At 38.6% G+C, this 18,161-nt stretch overlaps 1 protein-coding gene across 1 annotated transcript in view; it reads left to right on the forward strand.

Annotated features, from left to right (window-relative positions):
- Positions 1–17,412, forward strand: part of CBLN4 (cerebellin 4 precursor) — a 331,585-nt gene extending 314,173 nt beyond the window's left edge. The window contains exon 7 of the transcript XR_014236152.1: positions 16,350–17,412. The gene's annotated coding sequence lies outside the window, so the exon portion shown is untranslated. The remainder of the gene's footprint in view (positions 1–16,349) is intronic.
- The last annotated feature ends 749 nt before the right edge of the window (positions 17,413–18,161 follow it).

Below are 18,161 nucleotides of genomic sequence, written 5' to 3' on the forward strand. Positions count from 1 at the left end.
TGGTCTCTATATCTGTGAGTCTGTTTCTGTTTTGATTGACACATTTGTTTGTTTTATTTTTTAGATTCCACATATCAGTGATAACATAGAATATTTGCCTTTCTCTGTCTGACTTATTTCACTAAGCATAATATTCTCTAGGTCCATCCACATTGTTGTGAATGGCAGAATTTCATTCTTTTTTATGGCGGAGTGATATTCCATTGTATATCTATATATCTCACATCTTCTTTATCTCAGAGAGAGGTGGGGAGGGGCAAGATAGGACTGTGGGATTAAGAGATACAAACTACTATGTATAAAATAGATAAGCAACAAGGATATTTATATTATGTATAAAATAGATAAGCAACAAGGGAAATATAGCCATTATTGTGTAATAGCTTTAAATGGAGTGTAATCTATAAAAATACTGAATCGCTATGTTGTATACCTGAAACTAATATAATATTGTAAATCAACTATAATTCAATAAAAAAAAGACAGGGAAGGAGAAAGGAAGGGAGGAAAAAGAAAACAACTCATGACATACGTATAGATGCATGAAGGTCGTTAGCACACGCACAAAGAGAAACTCACTTCAGTATGAAATATTCAATTATTATTAAAAGCCCAATATTTTAATTGACTTAATTGATAGTGCATTATGAATGGAAATTAATTAAAACAATAATAGCATTCAAAGAAGATATTAATTTTGTTAATTTTTTTTTTTAACTACAACAGGAGTCTTTAAGTGGTAACTTCATTTGTAAAAGTTCTAAGCCAGGAATTTCTCTGAATTAGTCAATGGCATCTACAATTTGCAGAGTATTCAGCGCCTTTGCAACTGCTGAGAGCAGATGAAAGTTGGCAGCCAACGGACTTTATGATCTAAAGGCAGAAACCAGTGCAGCCCTGAATCCATTTTAAAACATTTCAAATGTTCCTAATATTATTTAGACTTAGCTAGTTCTTGTACACACTTTAAGAGAGATTATCCTTAAAAATGAAAACCCATGTTTTCCTCTCCTGCTGTGATAATGCAAAAACTAAACTGATTTTGGTCAAAGTTTCCAAGATTTATTTTCTTCCCTTCAGCATTACAATAAATGATTAGGCAGAAACGAAACCGGGGATTCTTCATTCTGTATGAGCAGTGGCTCAAAGGGAAGTGGAAAACCACAGTTGTCTCTTAGCTGCAGTCTGCTTCAGCTAACACCAGTAAAGCTTGTCTGGGCTGGTGTATTTATAGACTCTGCAGGGAGAGAGAGTAGATATAAATACTTGAATACTTTTTTTTTTTTTTAATTTTTATTTATTATTTATTTATTATGTTTATTTTTGGCTGTGTTGGGTCTTCGTTTCTGTGTGAGGGCTTTCTCCAGTTGCGGCGAGTGGGGGCCACTCTTCATCGCGGTGCGCGAGCCTGTCACTATCGCGGCCTCTCTTGTTGCGGAGCAGAGGCTCCAGACGCGCAGGCTCAGTAGTTGTGGCTCACGGGCCCAGTTGCTCCGCGGCATGTGGGATCCTCCCAGACCAGGCAGGGCTCGAACCCGAGTCCCCTGCATTGGCAGGCAGATTCTCAACCACTGCGCCACCAGGGAAGCCCCTTGAATACTTTTTATTTAGTAGAAATGTCTATTCTAAAGTTGGTTTTTGTCTTTTCCAGTAATTGGTGTGGATGTCCAGAAGAACTGAATTAATTGCATGAACAAACTTATTATATTGTTGAGGTTAGTTCTAGACCAAGCTGAGAAAATGTAATTGGGCTAGTGTATAAAGAGGTGGGGTTTTTTTAGTTCATTTTTCATTCTTTCTAACATCCACCAATTTTGGGGGTTTATCCAAATATATTTCTAAGTATCAAGCACCACTCTCGGTCCTTGGAATAGAGGGGTGAATCTATTGTCTATTGCCACAATAATGCTGAGTCATCATCGACAATAACGAAAAAGCTGCCTAAAACAATAAGCATTTATTATTGCTCATGAATCTACAGGGCATCTGGGTTGTTTGCTGCTCCCACCTGGGCTCATTCATACACCTGAAGTCAGCCCCAGAGAGGGTAGGCAGCTCAGCTGATCTTGGCTGGGCTCTCTCATGTGTTTGAAGGTGGCTAGCTGCCGCCTGGTCTAGGATGGCCTTGCCTGGGACAGCTGGTCTCTCTTGTGCGGGGTCTTTTATCCTCAACTTAGCAGGGCTTGTTCTCGTAAAATCCGAGTTCCAAGAGAAAGAGTGGGAAGTCCTTGAACCCATGCTGAGAACTGACTCACTATCATTCTTCTGCATTCCGTTGGCTAAAGCAAATCAACGGCCAGCCTGAATTCAGCGGGGTGAGGGAATAGATTCTACCTCTTTTGGGAGGAGGTGCAAAGGACATGGTCCCAGGAAAGGGGATAATTTGGGACATTTTTGTAATCAATCTCCCATAAGCGGTAATTGAAATCTAACAAACTGAAGGTGGAGAAAATAAGTAAATATTCAAGATAATCTCAGATGGTGGTTAAGTGCTCTGAAGAAAACAGGGTGTGACCCAGAGTAAAGCAAGGGAGGTGCCTACGGTACAAAATTTAAGGAAGCACTCACTCTCAGAGACAGATGGATGGATAGACCGATAGACACATGTACACAGGGCGGCAGAATACACACACACGTATGTACATGGATAGTATCTATAAAATGTATATTTTACTCTGAGCACTTAGAAGTGAAGGGCACAGTGACTCCTAGTCCTGTTTGATCCACTGCCCTGATTTAGTGCCATTGCATTGACTTATTGCTTGTGTACCACCCGTGCAAACGTCAATCCAGTGAAAAGAGCAAATGGCATCTCCACGTTATTATGAACCTAGTTTTGACTTCGGGGACTTCCTAAAAGGAAGACCTCCAGGAGTCTCTAGGTCACACTCTGAGGACCCTGCTGTGGTTCTTTTCTGACTTGCTTCTCTTTCAAAACCTCGACTTGCCTCTGGCCTCATTCTCACAGAGCCAGATTCTCTGCTGTGTCAGAGCTAGTCACGGTGTCCTTCAGAGGTCCTGAGCCCGTTTGTGGAAGATGCTGTAACTCAGGGGTGGCACACACCTGCTCTCCCTGCTGGAGCTGCTCTCCCTGCACCCATGGCAGCCTCGGTCACTGTCCTTTCTCCTGTTTGGCGTCACTCCAGCCTCACAATTATTATCATTTTTACATCAGCGCTCAGCAGTCGCTACCCATCCTCTGGACTTGATAAAACTTGTCATCCCATTCGTCCCATCCCAAATAAAGGGCTCTAATTTCATGCCAGGGGGATGGATGTTTTTGAAAAGATGATATCTTGTGCCCCCCCCCCCGACAGAAACTTCTTTTCCCCTTTGTCTTTGTTTGTGGGACTAGTTGCTCCTTCTTGGTCTCAGGACAGTAGTTCTCAACCAGGAAAGCACCTGAAGAGCACTGAACAGAAAGTGATGCTGGACCTCATTCTAGGCAGGTTATATCCCAGGCTCTGGGGATGGCCTGGGCATCAGCACTTTTAAACCCTTTCAATCTTCCCCAGTGATTCTAACCTAAAAAGGTTGAGCTACTGGATTTTGATACCACCTGGAGGCTGTCACTGAGGCCTCCCGGTTGGTTCTCCCCAAAGGTGGCTGTAAGGCTTTTGCTTGGTCATCTAGATAATCTTATTTTTACCTCCCACAGGGAGACCAGTAAATTTTTGTCTAACCTCCCAAACAAGGGATGTATTATTATTTTATGACCCTGTGTAACTTTCAAAGGTAGAACCTTAACACTAATGAATAAAAAGCAGTGATCCCAAAGACACAACTGATCTTACTTCCTCTTTATTAAAAGCATAGTAAATTGGATGTTTTAAAAGAAAAATATCACTTAACATAAAATAGGATTTTTTTTATGGATTAAATAGGATTTTATTAAATAGGATTTTTTATTAACAGTTTCAAGAAACTGTTAATTGGATATTGCTCTCGGGATATATAGCAGATATTTGCCCTTTTGCTCGTGCATGCCAAGCATGTGAACTCCTGTCCTGTGTCTAGAAAATCACTGGATGATGAAAGCTCAGACACACGTTCTCATTCATCCCTGGCAGCTTTGTCTTGAGCATACGGCTAAGCTCAGCTACTAAATGCTCCCAGAAGAGGCAGGATGCATTTGGGATTCATCTGTAAGGTGGAGACAGTGTCCCGTGCCCAGCGTTCGGGGTGATGGTGGCGACAGAGCCCAGCAGCATGTTAGTGAGCGTGCAATGGTGGCAGGACCAGGGCTTTCCCACCGTGTAATCAGGTTTGTGCTCCAACTCTAACCCTTAGCTCGGGTCCATTTTCCCAGCCCAGCTCTGCCAACTCCTTGTTGACACCATGAGCTAGCTAATACCCTTTCCACCAATCTCTTTTCCGCTTTAATAAACCAAATATTTCTAATTTGTTATGCTTTTAATAAAGACAAAAATAAATGGCTAAGAGTAGCTTTAACTTTCTGTATTACCCACCAATGTTATGTCTGTGAAGGCAGTATAGGGCTAGGATGAAGTGCTGGTTTCTCTTGAAAGATGTGGCCATGTTGGTCTCCCTTTTCCTTGGGGTGCCAAGTGGCTGGACCTCAAGGACGGCTGTTCCTTTAGAAGAGGCGCGCATGCTCTTTGCTAGTCCCCACGTGGGATGCTTCACCATTTCCATCACTTGCTTGGCTCCTATAAGCTACTGACTTTGTTACTCTGGATATATTTATATCACTCCTTGTTCTGGGAAATATGAGCTGTACCTTATAAGAATATATAAAATGCACTGAACTAATTCCAATTACAAGTAGACAGGAAAGAAAAAAGTGAACCTATATAATAACAATCATCATCATCATCATCCAGTGTATGTTTTCTGTACATTTGTTTGCTAAGGGTAGAGCCCTATATTCTCTCAGAGGTAAAAATAAGGAAACGTTAGGAAACATAATTGGTCACACAAGTTACAGTTTCCAGAAGATAGAATTGAGCATATTTCTCAGAAGAAGCATAACAATAATTGATGTTAACAGCAGATAAAAAGTTCTCATATGGATTCTGTAAAACAAAGGGAAGTGTGAGATATACCAAAAAATGCCTTCAATAATACTTTCACAATAAATAAGAGAACTATTACTAGAAAGCTGTTTCATTTAATCTTATAAAATAGACTAGTTCCACTAAAGTGCCTTGGAGAGAGAAGTAATATCCAAGAACTAAAATATCCATTACTACTTTTAATCAAGGGAACAATTTTAGAGTATCTGAGATAGTAGAAGTCCGTTTATGCTACGTGTATCCACTCACATTTCCTCTGTTAATGAAACAGAGCAGCACCCTAAGGTCCTTCCCGCCCATGTCCTCCGCCTGCCTTTTGTTTGTAGAAAAACTTTAGCCAAAGAATAAGGTTAATTAGAGAAGTGAGAAAATGCAGAAGCAAAGGAAAACAGTCCAACAAGACCAAATAATAATAGTTAGTCATTAAGCAAAGTCAAGGACCTTTAGTTCCTCCTCAAGGGCTATAGATAATATTCTGAGCCATATCCCGTGAGCTGTGTTATAGATACTGAAACCCCCAACAGGTGGAAGAATTTAACTACACGATGACCAGACTGTAGCCATGACATAAGCTGCCACAATTCTGAGAACTGGCCTCAAAGAAACGAGAATAAACCGACCCTGGAACTCAAGATTAACTGTACTCAAAACAATCAGGATGACGCTGATCAGACCACCGCATGACCAGTCTCAAGACGACGGTCAGAGCTGCCTGTGCCGTTTCTGCATGTAGCCCCCTCCCTCCATCTATAAAAGCTCTTGCCCATTGATTGTCAGTGCGGGGGAGGTGGCCTTTGGACACGAGTCCACCCCTGGCCCCCACCCCTGGCCCGGGTTGCCAGCCGCTTAAATAAAGCAAATTTTCCTTTCCACCAACCTTGCCTCTTTATTGGCTTTAGAGTGGTGAGCAGCCGGACCCCACTTTTGATAACATTAACAATGTGCTGTATTCCTCTGGGATGCCCTCTCGTGACTCTTGGCCCAGGTGCTTTGGGGGAAGTTGACTCCACCCTTAGTTGCTGGAGGGATTGTGTGACTTGGACCTGACCAATCCCAGTATCCCATTCTCTTGGGATTATTTTATGGGGTTATTCCCCAGAAACCTATGAAAGATCACAAATGTCTATAAAAATCATGAGTGTTGTTTTTAGCCACAATTTCAGATCAGGCTGGTTATCTGAATTTAAGAGAATCCCTGTCTTGTCTGTTCCCTTGGATGACTGGTTTGTATGAATGCTTCATCCTGCATTCTACACAACAAGGAGGTCTTTTCAACATGAGATTGTGTCTCCATTGGACACAATGGTATTAGTTCAATGGTGGAACGACAGTTTGGATAACACTAGAATGTGGATTTAAAAATCAATCCACTACTAGTAAACCTCTTTGCATGGCAGTCCATGGCACATGTAGGATGTCTCTGTCCTACCCATTTAATATTTTTTTCTGTGACTTGACAATGTAATTGACTTACAATTAAAATAAAGTTTTATTTTATGGACCGTTTTCATGCTTTTCTAGTTGAAGGGGAATGTAATTAGATTTAATTGAGGTTGATTCTCCAAATGGCACCCTAGATACAACGGACAGCATACATGCATCTTATTCTCCTCTCGTAGAGAACATATGCATAAAATCATTTAATAAAAGAAGTTACACATCGAAAGCTTTCAAAACAAAGTTGATAAAAATAGGATGTGACAGAGTCTTCCCTTTATTTCTTAGAGCTCCTGCAATTATGTCTGCTTCTCCAGGACATGAACTGATAAATGACGTTTTACAGGGGTTGGAGTGGGGGGCGATGGAAGCAAGGAAAAAAGAAATCTTACAACTTTAATCTTTCTCAAATTTTCACCTAAGAGAATGCAGTTGGGCTCAGGAAGAAGTTTTATAACTTGAATATACAAGGTTTGTCTAAAGGTTGATCTGTAGGTGGCCTCAGCCGGTACCAATTATGTTGTTTATTAGAGAAATAATGAAAGACCAACATTAGAATGATGCTTTTAAAATTACCTGCTCTTTGTAAAGTGTGTTTCCCAAATTAGCTAGGAAAAAGTGGTTTGGAAAGGCTCTAAGAACATATAAATGGAAGGAAATTAGGCAGCTAAACAAGGACAGTAATGAGCTTTTTAGACAATCTTGTGTTTAACTGCAGCCAACTTTAACTATAGGCAACATAAAAAGGTTGAACAGACAAAAGCCTTGGGGTACTATCAGTGTAGTGAAGTTTTCAACAGCCCAGTGGAAACTGGAATGTTGGCCATTACATGGTTAATCTCAGCTGTATGGACAGTTTCACCAGATAATTCAAGGTTCAAGGAAACACAAGAATTCATTTGTGTTACTTGCCACAGAGGAACTCAAATATACAGTTGAGTTGTCTACATTGATGAAATTAACTGGAAAGTGTCCAACTTTCACTTCACTTTTTGTTAGATTGATAAATAATGAAGCTTTACCCCATGGCATCAGGCAGGATTCTATTCCAGCCATTGTGTCTGTTGTCCTTCCTACTTGATAATGGTTGTGAGTGAGCCACCAGTAAGAGACCCTGAAAGGCATTGAAATGGTCTTGAACCATTTCCACATTTGACCAATGATACGAGTTTATAAAAATTGACAGACTGTAGTTCATAGTCTATGACTTTTGATCAGATCAAAAACGCTGCCAGTTATGATGTTGGAAAATGGATGGGTAGCTGTAAAATTACATGTGGAATGAGGTTTTCAATTTATGTACTTTTCCACTGAAGACTTTAAAGTTCTATTTTAAAATGTTATTTAAAATTACAATTCCAAGTATGATCCCAAGCATAGAAGGATATACGTTAAAATGTAACGATGCCTATGAGAGAGAATGATGAGAAACTTTAACTCTATATTGTGTATTTTCATTTTTTCCCCAATTTTTCCAAATAAGCAAGAATTATTTTATAATGGGAAAATACAGTAACCTGTGATGCTTTCTCTGTAAATAGAGGTAGTGGGCGGGTGAGGGTCTTCTAAGAAAATACTTCCCGTGTAAGCTCAGATTCAAATGCGAATTGTGCAAATTATTAGTACCAGAGCTGGCAACAAGGGCACTGAAGGGAGAAGTTATTCAGCACCTACTGTGTACTGACTAGTCTGAATATTTTATTTGTACTCCTCAGAGTGACCTGGCAAGATATGATTTATTGCCCTCATGTCGCTTTAATAAACTCTGGGACCTGGGCAGATTATATAATTGGTCATGATCACCCTGCCAATACCTGGCTGAACCATATTTGCGCCTGTGTTTGTCAAATTCTGAAGTCCACACTTTCCTATTCAGACTTCCCTTTTTCTTCCAAAAGCAAGTGACGCTCTCCTGTCAAAATTGAAAGCTGTTGATATGGAAACAAATCATCGTGATTCATTCTTTAGTAACTGATTGAGAGTTTATTTGTATCTCTTTAAAATTTTAGCAGCTAGATCTGCTTTATAGTAAATGACATTATGTTTTTATATTAATAAACATAGAATTGGCTGCTGAATTCTACCAGATAAGTTTTTGGCACTTATGGTTATATGGATAACCGTATTATTTTATTACTTTCTTTTCTGCCTATTTATATGCTGAATTAAAATGATATTTTTCTAACATTGAATTGTTCTTGAATATCTGAACTAAAACCCACTTAGTTCAGTGTATTATTTTTTAAATGTAGTGTGGATTCTGCTTGCTGAAACTCTATGACTCTTGAATCAATATTCATGGCTTTGGTTTATAGGTTTTGTTTTCAGTGCTATCCCTGTCAAGCTTAGGTATTTATGCTATCGTGGTTTTGTGAAAAGAATTAGGAAGCATTAATTCTAACTTCATGCTTTAGGACAATTTAAAAAGCTCATGAATTATCTGTTTCTTGAAGGTTTGAATGAATTCATGCATGAAATTGTCTGGAACTTTATTGAGATGCAGATCTTTGACAATTGTCTCAATTTCTTCCTTGGTTTTGGGTCTATTCAAGTATTCTATCTTTTGTTGAGTCAATTTGCAGTACAGTACTTTTATATTTATAGAAAACGGTCTATTCACATTCTCAAATTTATTAGCATATATTAGAGGAAATATTCTTTTAGAATCCTTTTAGTCAGTTCCATTTTTCACATCCTTAGGTTTGGATGTTAATGTATTCTTTTTTATTAATAAAGTAGTTTGTTTTTTATTCAAAGAATTATTTTTATGTATTTATCAATTTTATTTTTTCTATTTCCCAACACATGAATGAGTGCTTTTATATGTATTAACTCAATTTTTCTTCTTTTCAATTATTTCATGCAGTGGTCATTTCTACTTTTTCTGCTTTCCTACAAATGAATTTGTTTTTGTGTGTATTAATTCTATTGTTCGGCTTGCCTTAACTTTTTCTTTGAGTTCTTTTTCTTATGTTTTTATGTTGAACATGCTGTCCATTTTTGTTCCTTCTCTTTTTGGGTAAGGAAAATGTTTATGATTTTGCCTTTTCTTTTTTGCTTTTTTTTAGGAAATCTTTGGCATCATCCTACACTTTAAATTTCCAGGGGTTGAGAGATTTGGTTTCTTCAGTTATGTATTTCTGGGTGTACTGCATTATTGTTGGGAACTGTGGGTGACTATATCTTATTTCTATTTTTTTTGAATTTTGAATTTGCTTTGAGTCTAACTTATGATCAGTATTTGTAAATAACCCATGCACACTTAAGAAGCAGCTACATTTTGTATCTTTTTATAGCAATATTTAAATTCTATACCTGTGGACTCTGTTATTCAGATTTGTCTATATTTAACTTTTCTTTTATAACTTTCTGATTTGTTAAGGATGGAATGTTCTCATGATGCTTCCAATGACTAGTATATTTATATGATTTTTGTGCTCTTGCTATATCTCAAAGGCTTAATACATATTCCAAGGTGTGGAATTCTTAAAAGGTGATGTAAGATGGGATGTTTTAAAGGACATAGTATGAATAACATTGGATTACGTGGTGAGGATGTTATTTATTTTTCATTTGTCTTCAAGTTTTCATTATGATAGAAGAAAATCTCAACTCAGTGGTGTTAGCATATTTTTATGACTTTGCTAACTCTGCTAATTCCATGTGATAATAGAGAAGGCCACTCAGGTGAGAATATTAAGCAGAATATGGAGATATTCTGTGCATCTTGTTTGCCCGTGTGCATATGTTCTCCACCCCTCTTTCCTTTGATCTCTGCCCTAGGAGGTGATCAGTATGTCTTGAATAATCTGATTTCCTTGTCCTCTGTGTTTCTGTTGGATCCCACCAACAGGGCAATGGCAAGAGACTGGAGAATTGTGAGGTAAGGGTCTTTGTTTCCCTGGCTCCTTTTCTGCTGGGTTACTTCAGGTTGGCTTCATTCCATCACCAAATGCAGTAGCTCCTATCTTTTGGTCCTCCCCCTAGAGCTGTTCATTCTGTGTCTAGTTATCACTCCATTTCTTTGCTCCGTCCGGTCAAGGCCTGGTAACTGCTCCCAGCTGTTGCTATCTCCATGGCACTGCACTATTCCTTGTTGATTTCTAAACTTGCCCCACCAGCCCACAGCTTTGTAAACAGTCTTTTTTCAAAACTCCTTTATTATCCAGTTTGAGGGTGCTATTTCCTCCTGTTTCTTCAGAGACAATAGCATCTGCAGAAATTCACTAACGTATTGTTTTGGTTTGTTTAATAGTAACCTTTTTTTATAGCACTAGAAATTGGTTTTGTATTTTTGATACTGATGTAGAGCTTCTGTTTAAAATGTTTTTATTTAATTAAAAAATTCAATTTAAAGAAATCATATTAAGCATATTATAAATTTTATGAAGATGTAGCAAAAACTCATGGAACAAGAATGTGAATTACTAAAATTTGCAGAACACTGTTTTATACATTTCAATGCTCCTTAATTTAGTATATATAGTTTTTTTCTATTTTAAATCACCAACTTGACTTTTCCCTTTGTTCAGTGCTTTCCTTCTTTAAACTGCAGTCAGTGATATCAGGCCTGATGCTCTGATCCCAAGTTTGTTTGTTTTTTTCTATTTCTCTGGCATATTTCCCCCATCCTTTTATTTAAAACAAAAAACAAAAAACTTGAGTCACTTTGTTTTACTATATATTTTGTAGTACAATATATTTTAATTTTTTGGCTAACTCTGAAAGTCTTCTTGATTAATACAAAATTCTATTTATTGTGGTTGAGACATTCATTGTTCTTATTTCTGTCATCAGTATAGGCTCAGTCTGTCTCCTTGCTGTATCCTTTTCTTTTCTATAGTATACTCTAATATCAATATTTTCCCACATGTATCCCCTCCAGCATTTTGGAAGTATCTTAATGCTACTTTTATTTCTTGAATTAGCATATTTGAATCCTACATGTATCAACAACTTCAGAATAAAATAATATTCACTGACTCCTTTTGTAGGAAAATGAGGCAATTAGTGCATTTCCCTTCCATCTCTCTTCCATCCTGGATTTTTTAGTATGTTCTGAGATTCTGGTCTCATTGTGGCCTTGGACAAGTACTAACCTTCCTTTGTCTTATGTTCTTCATCTGTTAGGCATGTTGCTATCCTCATAGCATAATTGTGAAGAGTAAATGAATTCATACCTGTGAAGTGCTTAGAACAGGACATATAATGAGCACCATACCAGTGTTAGCTGTTGTTATTATTACTGCTACTCTTATTATATTATTTTTTTTTAACAGATGAAGCTTTTCTTTCAGGAATGATGACCTAGAGTTTTTTAGACCTGTGTTGTCTGATATGCTAGGTACTAGCCCCACGTGGATATTGAGCATTTAAAATGTGGTTAGTCTGAATTAAAAGGTACCTTGAGTATAAAACACACATCAACCTTAGAACATTTAGTCTGAAAACCAGAATGTAAAGTATCTCATTAGTAAAGTTTTAGATCCAGTTCGTTCGTCTGTGCCATCTTCCTTTGGCAGAGACTAAGTGCTGTTGAGTGGAGGCATGTGCTGCTCTACGGGGTGTGCCCTTCATTTGGAGAGCCACTGCAGAGTGCGCGAGTGTGCTTTCTGGAAAATACTGCTTACATGAAATGCGTTAAAATGCCTTAGTTGACTCTGATTCCTCATTTGAACAATTCAGATGTAACCCCAGTAAATGGCCTGTCGGTCGCAGCCCAGAGAATATGTGAATGGCATCTTGTCGACATGTTAATCGGAAGTAACTATTCCCTGTTCACAGCCTGGTGTACCGAGCTCTTGTCTATGAGATTATGCATCATTGCAGAATTTCATACCCCGTTTTTTCAAACCTTTTTTCTTTAGTACTTTTCCTTTCCATCAATATCACCAGAGATTTCAGGTGTATAATGTAACTGTTAGAATCATAATACCGTATTTTTGAATCTGAGTATATTTCACTTTGTTAAAAAATCATATTTACATAAGACAAGGCAATTTCATTATTTTTATTTCAGATCAAATCACAAGAGCAACCCAAGAGCACATTTTTCATCTATCTGTGGTTAAAACTACTTTGAGGTAAAAATACTTGTGTCCAATTGAAAAGAAAAAGAAATAACACAAACACACATGCCTTTATCAGACTACCTATGTGTGCCTATGTATTAAATAAAATGCACGGAAAAGCATGCAGTCTCTCAGAAATCATTTCAGATCTGTTTACAAAAATTCAGTAAGAGAATTTCTAAGATCAAACCCGGTGCTCCTTGAATCAGTGGGATGCTATGTACATTATTTATCAGCTAGGTCCCAAGAGCAATCATAAACGGCTTGATCTTACAGCCCTCCCAGCCCAGCTTGGTTCCTCCTGGCTTCCAAGCAAGTCATAGGCGCTTAAGTGCTACATGCCTAAGCTGTGAATAATTATGAAAGGAAACATGCTCCATCCTATACAAGCTGAGAAGAAGATGGAAGTGCCTGGGATGGCCTGGCACCTTTGCCTTTGACTCTGTGTTCTGATGTCAAGATACCAGTTCAATGTTGCCAATTTAACCAATCTGACTTTCTTTTCTTTTCTTTCTTTCTTTTTAAACGAATGAGTAGTCTGCATAGAATCTTTAAACTGTGAGGTTCCTTGTGTATGAAAGACAGCTGGACAGCTGACATTCCTATGTCAATGATGCCTATATTTAAAATCATCTTACTCAAAATATAAGGACACATAAATACAGAGGATTTTTCATTGGCTCTCTTGATGAAGGATGTGCCATGACAAGATTGTTTTTGTTGCTTGCTATTGCTAAAAGGCACGAAAGAAAATGACTCTGAATCCTGAAGTACCAACTTACTTATTAGAATAAACACAACCTTAAGCTTTGGTTTTTCATGGTTTTTTTTTTGAGTGCTTGTGTGAAAAACCTGATGGCCAGCGTTCTTTGTATGAGAGGCAGTCTCTTAAAAACACCTGTTCAAATAGAAGAACAAATAGGTACTAGAATTTGTAACATTAAACATGTGAAGTGTCCCAGAAGATCTTTGAAGACAGACTTGCATGAAACAAATACTGTCTAGCTTAAATTGTGAAACAAACTGAAGCTTATTGACTAGATTGTGCTTCTTCCTTGCTGGGCCAAGCATTGCTATCATTTTCCTGGTTGTGTTTCTAATGTTGGCAGAAATGTACCAGCAGTGGAAAGCCTTCGAGGGCAGTGAAGGCTCAGTCATGGGGTGGAGTCATGATGTCAGGCTCCCATCTGCAAATCTTCCAACGTTTAGATACCATGTGTAGGTGATGTTTGTGGTGCCTCTGTTGTATCTCTCTGGCCCACTTTCAGTTTAGCTGTAGTTGTGGTAGCCATTTCCAACTCACCTCCCACAGAGAGTGTCCTACCTCAAGTGGACCCCGCTAGTCTCTGTAAAGTATGCTGTAGGACTGACCTGAGAGTCTCCAAGCCCATGTGCAAGCACAGCCAGCAGGTATGGGGAGGGAGAGTGTGACCTACTGCCCCACGAGCAACCCTCAACCAACACGAGGCAAGAGTCAGAGGGTAAATGCTCCACCTCCAGTCTTTGGCTAGACAATATTGGGAAGCATGATTTCTGCTCCTCAGAGGTTCTGAAGAAATTAATCTGCTTTCCTCACAACAACGTCATGGAGAACTTGTCCTTATGTTGGCTTTTCCTCCTTCCCCATTTCACTCTGCCTTTCTCCTGCTTCCCAGCTTCTCTTGCCTCCAAGTCCTTGTTCAGATTCTGATTTGGGGGTGAACCCAAACTTAGATTCCATCTCAAGATATAAATATCACCATCTGCTGACAAGAAGTGTTAATTGGATGTGAAAGAAGTGATGGATTCCTGAGGAGGGAGCAGACTTGGAACACAGCAATGAGAAGCTAAGAAGGATTCCAAGGAAGTATCATAGTAATTACATTTAATAATGATGCTTATAATGATAATTCGCTTTACAGAAAATGTTTCTCCATGTAACAATAGTTGTGGTATGATTATTATTGCTAACCTTAATTACATTTTTCTTTTGTTTAATGTGCCAGACACTGTGCTAACACTTTTGATGCTGGGGTAGATTGTTTGCAAAATGGCCACAATAATCACCTCTATCCACACCTTGGATAATTCCCTTCCACATGAATTCTGGGACTAGACATGTGACTCAAGTTGGCAAATGAGACAATAGCACATATGATGCAAATAGAGGCTTGAAAAGTGCTTGCACATCTGGGTTTTTACTCTCCTGCTTTACCTGGACACCAAGGCCACCATGAGAATGAGACCGAGACAGTCTTTTAGAAAAGCCATGCAGGGGAGAGCCCAGGCACTTAAGCCCACAGCCTGCCAATGGTCAGACAGGTGAGTGAGGCCAACGTAGACCAACTGACCCAGATTCATGAGAAATAATAAATGTTTATTGTTTTAAGGTGCCAATTTTGGGGTGATTCATCATGCATCAAAAGATAACCAATACTGATGCATTATTTCATGTAATCCTTGCAACATTCATATAAAGTAGGGTGCTATTACCACACCTGTTTTACAGGTGGAAAATTGGGGCTTAGGGAGGTTGTTTTCCCCAAAGTCACACACATGGTAAATGACAGAGCATTTTCAAAAATAGTTTTTCTTGATCCCAAAGCAAACTACCTCCCTGAGATTATCATGTGAATCAAATATTTTTAAGGAAGTCATTGATTAGTTAATCAATTAATTCACTCCCAAAGCTTTTTTGAATGGCAGGTACACCATAAGATACAGGTGGTATAGAAATGAATAAACCTTCAAAATTGATTAAAGGATGCAGACATGTGATCAAATAAAGGCAGTGCAATAATATAGGTGTTTACAAAAGATAGTAGGATATACTGATAGCACTGGGAGTGAGAACATGGGGGAAAAACAGAATTTAACAATATATCGGAATTTTGCTGGAAAAGTATTTCTCTGCCAAGCTCTATTGCTGCTAAACATTTCAGATTTATCTCCGGGGCCCAAACATGTAAATGATCTAATCTCTTTTCAATAAACCATATTTCAGCTATGTCTGGTAATAACACTCTTCCCTATACCCTACTATATATTCTCATTTTAGGTATTAATTGCTTTTTAAAATTTTAAGTCCATTGAGTACATGCAGTTCCTAACTTAAAACCAGCTTATGAACAGGCTCTCAATTAGAACTATTTCCCCTGCTCTAATTGCCTCAGTTCCCACTGCCATGTGGATCATTGCAGCAGAAGCTTGAAGTGTTTAGAGAATACTAGGGTGTTCATCAAGTTATCAGGAATACTATATAGCAGTTAAAAAGAATGAGGAGGATATCTAAGATTTCAGAACAACATATTGTTGAGTGGAAACACTGGGGCAGAATTATACATAAGGCATGTAAGATTTATGCTAAAATATTAACCAAATATGTGCTATACACACACACACACACACATACACACACACACGGATTTGAATCTAATCCTACATTTTAAACCACTTTGTAGTGTAGTTTTTTTTAGCCGTTGCTGCACTTTTTCTATTATTTTCCCTGGGGACACTGCCCACCACAATGATATGTACACTTACTTTATTCCATTAAACTGTAAAATCCTTGAGTTCCTATTTGCTAGATGAAATCATACATTCTTGGGGGCCTGGAAGGGACTGATTAGGAAGTAAGAAAAGTACACAAAGTCAGGTAGAAAAGACTGACCAAGATAAGATAAGCTTTTGATCTGTTTTTAAAAATGCCTGTGGTGTCTGCTTTCCACCTGAGAAAGGAGATGTCAGAAACTTCTCTTTTGCCCCGCCCGAATGTCTGCCTTTCCCTGTAACAACTAAGATTATTAATGTCTTCTTAATTAAACAGACTTTTGAGAGTTGGTGTGGAATTTAACCACCATGACATTGAAGCTTTGGAGAAACACCTAATAAGCCAACTTTTGAAATAAAACTGGACCTGATCCTGGGGGCTACCTGTCCGTATTAGAATTAGGAAAGTAGCTTAATCCTTTTTTTGTTGTTTATTTATTTATTTTCTTATTAGTCATCCATTTTATACACATCAGTGTATACCTGTCAATCCCAATCGCCCAATTCATCACACCACCACTCCCACCCCTGCCGCTTTCCCCCCTTGGTGTCCATACGTTTGATCTCTACATCTGTGTCTCTATTTCTGCCCTGCAAACCAGTTCATCTGTACCATTCTTCTAGATTCCACATATATGCGTTAATATACGATATTTGTTTTTCTCTTTCTGACTTACTTCACTCTGTATGACAGTCTCTAGATGCATCCACGTCTCTACAAATGACCCAGTTTTGTTCCTTTTTACGGCTGAGTAATATTCCATTGTATATATGTGCCGCATCTTCTTTATCCATTCGTCTGTCGATGGGCATTTAGGTTGCTTCCATGACCTGGCTATTGTAAATAGTGCTGCAATGAACATTGGGGTGCATGTGTCTTTTTGAATTATGGTTTTCTCTGGGTATATGCCCAGTAGTGGGATTGCTGGGTCATATGGTAGTTCTATTTTTAGTTCTTTAAGGAACCTCCATACTGTTCTCCATAGTGGCTATATCAATTTACATTCCCACCAACAGTGCAAGAGGGTTCCCTTTTCTCCACACCCTCTCCAGCATTTGTTGTTTGTAGATTTTCTGATGATGCCCATTCTAACTGGTGTGAGGTGATAGATACCTCATTGTAGTTTTGATTTGCATTTCTCTAATAATTAGTGATGTTGAGCATCTTTTCATGTGCTTCGTGGCCGTCTGTATGTCTTCTTTGGAGAAATGTCTATTTAGGTCTTCTGCCCACTTTTGGATTGGGGTGTTTGTTTTTTTAATATTGAGCTGCATGAGCTGTTTATATATTTTGGAGATTAATCCTTTGTCCATTGATTCGTTTGCAAATATTTTCTCCCATTCTGAGGGTTGTCTTTTCATCTTTTCTTTTTTTTTTAAATTTATTTATTTATTTATGGCTGTGTTAGGTCTTCATTTCTGTGCGAGGGCTTTCTCTAGTTGCGGCAAGTGGGGGCCACTCTTCATCACAGTGCGCAGGCTTCTCACTATCGCGGCCTCTCTTGTTGCGGAGCACAGGTTCCAGACGCGCAGGCTCAGTAATTGTGGCTCACGGGCCTAGTTGCTCCGCGGCATGTGGGATCTTCCCAGACCAGGGCTCGAACCCGTGTCCCCTGCATTGGCAGGCAGATTCTCAACCACTACGCAACCAGGGAAGCCCTGTCTTTTCATCTTGTTTATGATTTCCTTTGCTGTGCAAAAGCTTTTAAGTTTCATTAGGTTCCATTTGTTGATTTTTGTTTTTATTTCCATTTCTCTAGGTGAGTCAAAAAGGTTCTTGCTGTGATTTATGTTACAGACTGTTCTGCCTATGTTTTCCTGTAAGAGTTTTATAGGGTCTAGCCTTATATTTAAGTCTTTGATCCATTTTCAGTTTATTTGTGTATACAGTGTTAGGGAATGTTCTAATTTCATTTTCTACATATAGCTGTCCAGTTTTCCCAGCACCACTTATTGAAGAGGCTGTCTTTTCTTCATTGTATACTCTTGCATCCTTTATCAAAGATAAGGTGATCATATATGTGTGGGTTTATCTCTGGGCTTTCTATCCTGTTCCATTAATCTATACTTCTGTTTTTGTGCCAGTACC

This window comes from Balaenoptera borealis (assembly GCF_965194805.1).
Source record: "Balaenoptera borealis genome assembly, chromosome: 16".
NCBI classification, from domain to species: domain Eukaryota; kingdom Metazoa; phylum Chordata; class Mammalia; order Artiodactyla; family Balaenopteridae; genus Balaenoptera; species Balaenoptera borealis.